Raw genomic sequence first — 6000 nt, forward strand, 5'->3', positions numbered from 1 at the left:
AACTGAGTCACCCAACGCCCAACGTGCAGCACAGGTCAAACAAGGTGGCCCTCTGCCTCCTGTTTCAGTTCAAACTGTCAACAAGTGTCCTTTCCGTGGTCCATGTACTGCCACAGTTTTCACACTTTGGTGCTTTTTTTGTTAGTGATTTAACATGGCCCTGAGCATGAAGCTAAAGCACTGCCTAGTGCTCAGAGCTGCTCAGAGCCGAGGAGGCTGTGATGTACCTTATGGAGGAAACTCGTGTGTTAGACGAGCTTTGCTCAGGCGGGAGTGATAGTGCTGTTGGCTGAGTTCAGTTAATGAATCAGTAATATATAATAAATTAGGCATCTTTAAAGAGAAACACACATAAGAGGGTTATGTATTGATCGGAGGACAAATACGTTGTGACCAGAGGCTGGCGGGAACCTAACTCCGCATTTCCCCTAAGAGCAGTGGTTCAGGGCCCTTGACAGAACTGCCAGGAATGGGCCTCGACTGTGTGCACACGTGACCTAAGATGTGTCATACTCGAGGGCTTCCGCTCTGTGAGGCCATCGCTCCTGCAGCTGACTATGAGCATCACTCGGGATGGAAATCAGCCTCGGGGTCCCCGAGTCCTGCGGCTTCTTTCCATAACTCTCTGCCTTTCCCCTGCACGCCCAACTCCCAACACCTTCCCACAAGAGGGAAGCGGGACCTCGGGGCTTCGGGGCTTCGGCGAGGAGTGGGTGTGAAACCGCTTTCCTGATGCTCTTCCCCAAAGCTCTTGCTTGGGTTTGATTTGTCTGTTGCTGGAATCCTGCCTGTTGGTTCATTTTGTTTCTGTCCTCTGGCAAGGGCAGTTTATTGTGTTTTTTTGTTTTTTTCAAATTTAATTATTATTCTGACGAACTTCATTTCAACGGTAACTATATTTTTTGTTTGTTTTTAAACGATTAAAGCAATTTTTACTTTTTTTGAATTTCTTTTTATACAGCAGGTTCTTATCAGTTATCTATTTTATACATATTCGTGTATATATGTCAATCCCAATCTCTCAATTCATGCCAGCACCACCACCACCTCCCCTGCCACTTTCCCCCCTTGGTGTCCATACGTTTATTCTCTACATCTGCGTCTCTACTTCTGCCCTGCAAACCGGTTCACCTGTACCATTTTTCTAGGTTCCACATATATGCGTTAATATACGATATTTGTTTTTCTCTTTCTGACTTACTTCACTCCGTATGACAGTCTCTAGATCCATCCACGTCTCTACGTTTGTTTTTTTAATACTTATTTATTTGGCTGTGCCAGGTCTTAGTTGCAGCATGTGGGATCTTTAGTTGCTGCATGAGGGATCTAGTTCCCTGACCAGGGATGGAATCCGGGCCCGCTGAACTGGGAGCGCAGAGTCTGGACCACAATGCCAGCTCTCCTCCCCAACAGTGCTCTTTCTGCCTTTGGTCATAAAGGCTTAGCAGGGGTTTTTCTTGGTGTTTGCTGGGCTGGGAGTGAGGAAGACGGTACCCCTGTACCCGTTTGACAGGAAGAAAGGGCTGATGTACAGGGCTGCTGTCCAACTTCAACTTCGCCAGTATAAAGAGCCAGCACCAAGCTGGTAGTTAGGGACCTGGGTTCCAGGCTGCAGGACAGGTCTTGGGCAAGTCACTGCTCTTCTGTCAGCCTCGCCCTCTCATCCTTAATGGGGTACAGCCCTCCCAGCTCCAGTGTTCCCAGACCCTCCAGCAAGGCTGGAGAAGACTTGAAAAGGCACCACCAGGCTCCCCACTTTCCCTCCAGACCGATTCTCTCCTTTCACGCAGGAACCTTTTCCGGTAGGGCCGTGGTGAAAACCACAAATTTGACTCTAAATCCTACACACCTTTCCAGGTGCCCTGACTATCAAAACTCCACCCATTCTTCAAGGCCTCCTTCAAATCCCACCTCTTCCAGGAAGTCAACCCTGACCGCCTTACCCAGAAAGGGTGTCTCCTCCTCTGAAGCCTGTCTGCTGTTTAAGCAACACTTATCTCACATGCCCGGTGTTACCCGTGGGAGCATCTCCCTAACCACACCGTGAGTCAGCCTAAGCTTTAGGTGCAATGTTACGTACTATATTCAACTCTTATCTGTCCAGTTTTCCAGAAACCTTTTGTGATGAGTTATAAAGAATACAGCTAGATTTACACTTACATATATACGTGCACATAGACAGACGGTAAAGTAGAAATAAGTATGCTGACCACAAGGGTAAGTGAATACAGTCACTACATGAAAATATAGCATTGTGCTCCCAGCATCCTGGAAGCCAGGGAAGAGGAGGTGACCATAATCAGTTGGAAAGACAGTGTAGGTGGAACGGGAAGAGTCTGGCAGAACTGGGTACAAACCCGGAGTGCCTTAGGGCCAATCAGTTGACTTCTTTCTCTGGGAAAATGGAGGAAGAACACCATCTAATGCGCAGGGTTCGCGGGGAAGCCTCGCACACGCTGTGTGCATGCAGCACACAAACCATGCCTGTTTTCCTGCTCCACCTTCCTTCTCGTTATCAAAGGAAGAAGCAACCTACATTCCCCGCCCACAGGGGAGGCAAATCTTGCCTGGCCGTACATTCTAAAAGAAATTTTTCATACGAGACTCTGTAAGACTTGAGCAGAGAGGGGGCAACGCCCCACGTTACGGTTAGCCCTGGTTTTAGAGCAAAGCCAGACGACGATTTGCCATGGCCGCCATGGCTCTATGTGATCACATCCCGGGTACCCAGTGAAAGCCTAATAAACATTGACGGAAGGACCTACAGGGAAGCTACTTGAAGACCACTTAGTGGCAGGGGGTCCTGGTGAGCAGGTTTCAGGAGGGCTGTCTGCAAGGCTGACCACGTCTCCTGCCCATGGCTGAGGACGCAGGCGTGAGATCACTGTCCTTCCATGACAGAGCACATGCCCGCCCCCACCCCCCGCTGTCTTCTCCAAAAGCAGCAAGGCAGCGATCATGAAGCACCAGAAGTTTCCTCTTCTTTTTTTTTTAAAAAAAATAAATTTATTTATTTATTTTTGGCTGCATTGGGTCTTTGTTACTGTGCGCAGCCTTTCTCTAGTTGTGGCGAGCGGGGGCTACTCTTCACTGCGATGCGTGGGCTTCTCATTGCAGTGGCTTCTCTTGTTGCGGAGCACGGGCTCTAGGCACGCGGGCTTCAGTAGTTTTGGCTCGCGGGCTCTAGAGCGCAGGCTCAGTAGTTGTGGCGCATGGGCTTAGTTGCTCCACAGCATGTGAGATCTTTCCAGAGCAGGGATCGAACCCGTGCCCCTGCATTGGCAGGCACATTCTTAACCACTGCGCCACCAGGGAAATCCATCACCAGAAGTTTCCTCTTCTAATCTCTACAAATGAACTGTACATTCTCCACGACTGGCTCTTCTCAGGGACCAAGCTGGAAAGCTTTAACGGGATGGGATGGTTAAGAGAACATCTGCCTGGTTTTAAAAGAGGCCTCTAGATATGGAGGAAGGCAAAGCTGGGCCCCAGTGAGAGAGGATGTACAGTCCACTTGGGACAAGGGCTCTTAGCTCCTCACCATTTATCCCACAGACATTTCACCTAGAGCCTCCCATGTGCCAGGCATGGGGGATGCAGAGAAATGAGATTCGGCGCTGACCCCACAGGAGCTCAGTCTGGCAGGGAGGCAGAGAGTAACATTTAACTGCCGTTCTGCCTAAGTTACATTAGGGTGGCACAAAGGTGGAGGTGATGGACTCCACCTGGGAAGGTCAATTAAGACAACAAGCCTGGGTCTCGGTAACGAACAGTCATTAAGGCAGAGGACGCAAGGCCCAAATCCTACAGGGCCTCATACAAGCAGAGGAATTTTCTTTCAGATTCCATAAGGAAGGAGCAACCAAGATCAAGAGAAACCAAGTGACTCAGTGAAGCTCGTACGACCTTATGGGACGGCCAGGCCTGGAGCCTTGACTCCCACAGTTCAGTTACCCTGCTGCATCCCCTGCACGGCGAGTGCAGAAGGCCAAAGAGAGAAGCCCATTCCACACCCAATGCCCAGAGAGCCCAGAGTCTGTGCCGGGCCATCGTCATAGCAGAGCATGTACTGTCCTAGTCATCTGGCAAGTCCCTCCCTATAAGAAAAACAGCCCTTCCTAACTCACTGTGTTTCTCTCTGCAAAGGGAGAGGACTGGGAATCTCCTCCATCACAGAAGAAGAAGAAGAATTTAACAGGGACCGTCCAGGAGTCAGATAAACTAGGTCCCCAGAGGCAAGCTGGGGAGGGGGCTTCTACTGCATCCAGACACTGACGCTGACGGTGCACAGGGTGCTGACCCAGGGCGGGGGACCAGGGATGAATCAAACTCCACCCCTGTCCTCCATCCTCCAGGAGCTCACAATCCAGCCAGGGAGATAAGCCAGGCCCAAAAGTAACTATAAAATAAGGCAGGCGGTGATAAGAGTCACACAAGAGACACAGATAAGGTGCAGTGGGAGTTCAGAGCAGAGATGAGTCACGCTGGGGGCTTGGCCGCAAGGGAGATTCAGATGACGGGGAGCATCTACCACATTCCCCTCAGAAAGGAGGCGGGGGGCTCTAGCCTATAGCCCCAGTGGCTCCCAGGTAGCGGCTGGGGAGAGAGCTAGGAGGGGACCGAGAAAGATGCCCAGAGGAGGTCCCCTTTGAAGAACGCTGATTCTGAAGGGAGGGACGCAAGGAGGCCTGAGACTTTGGAGAACTGCCCCAGTCCCTATTTCAGAGGCAGGGAGAGGAGTGTAGGATGAGGAATTTGGAATTTACGCAGGGGCAGCAAATGCGTTGAAAAGGGACAGAGCTAAAGATTTGCCTTGAAATGACATTTGCCTAGCAAACACACTCTATTTATTCAGAATGTCCACTTGAGGTTTCCCGGCGGAATTAGCTACACGTTATGGCGGAGGCGGGCACTAGCGTTTCCCTCTCCCCAAGTTCCCCATCAGCCCTGCCTGCCCCTGACAAGCAAGGCTGAGGCGGGTAGGGAGGAAGCTCGCCGCTCTGAGACAGCGCCGGCCCCTCAGGTTGCAACAGCAAAGGGAGACTCACGGGATGGAGAGGGGCCAGATTTTCCTCCAGCGAGGGGGACACCGGCAGCACTTCTTCCCAGTCCTGGCCCCCTCTCTGAGGGCCGCACCCCGGGCTCAGGCCCCGGACACCCACCCAGCCAGGCCAGCGCTGGAGGGCTGTCCAGGTGGAGGCGGGAAGCCCAGAAGGCTAGACCGAGGGCTTTGGCCACCACTTCCTCTCGGCCCCTTCCCAGCACTGCACACACACCTGCCCCTTGGCCGCCGTTGACACTTGTCACTGGGGGAGGGGAGTCCTCCGCGCCTCAGCCGGAACCGACGGAAATTAGGCATTAGCGTCGGGGGACCCCCTGAATCCCGAGGGCCAGCGCCTCCCGGGGGCCGGGCTGGGGGCGATTTCCTGAGCCCGGGATCCCCGCGCGCCAGACCCTCCCCCACGAGCGGGGCGGCGGGGCACGGGTCTCCTACTTTCCCCTCCCGCCGAGCGCGCGGGCCGGCGAACAGGCGGGCGGGCGGGCCTGGGCCTCCGGGAGCCGCCGCCCGGCCGGGGTCCCCACCCCGCGCCCGCCCCCACCCCGTCCGCTCCCCGGGGGCTCCGCGCGGGCCAGAGGAGGGGGCCCGGCCGCGCCGCCTTCCGGCCGGGCCGCCGAAACACTCACCCCGCTCCGCGCGGCGCGGCTTCGTCCTCTTCGGCAGCGCTGGGCCGCCGCCGCCTCACGCCGCCCGGGAGGCCCCGGCCCCGCGGCCCCGGCCCGGCCGGCTGCGCCCCGCGGCTCCGCGCGCCGCCGCCGCCGCCAGCTGGCCCCGGGCGAGCGGCCGGGCCCCCGCGGGCATGCTCCCCGGCCGTCGGCGGGCGTGCGGCGGGCGGGCGCACGTGCGGGCCGCCGCGGGTCTGGGCGCTCGGAGCGCGGGCCGCGGGCCGACGAGGAGGCGGCGGCCGGCGGGGCGCGGGGCCGGGCGCGCCGGCGGACCGC

The 6000-nt window shown here is 55.5% G+C and overlaps 1 protein-coding gene across 2 annotated transcripts in view; it reads right to left on the bottom strand.

The window, feature by feature from the left end:
- The window catches only part of PITPNM2 (phosphatidylinositol transfer protein membrane associated 2), a 144652-nt gene extending 138866 nt beyond the window's left edge, over window positions 1-5786 (bottom strand). For both annotated transcript variants that reach the window (XM_067701038.1, XM_067701032.1), the window contains exon 1: window positions 5686-5786. The gene's annotated coding sequence lies outside the window, so the exon portion shown is untranslated. The remainder of the gene's footprint in view (window positions 1-5685) is intronic.
- Between the last annotated feature and the right edge of the window lie 214 nt (window positions 5787-6000).

The sequence above is a fragment of the Pseudorca crassidens genome, chromosome 12, assembly GCF_039906515.1.
Source record: "Pseudorca crassidens isolate mPseCra1 chromosome 12, mPseCra1.hap1, whole genome shotgun sequence".
Taxonomy (NCBI): Eukaryota; Metazoa; Chordata; class Mammalia; order Artiodactyla; family Delphinidae; genus Pseudorca; species Pseudorca crassidens.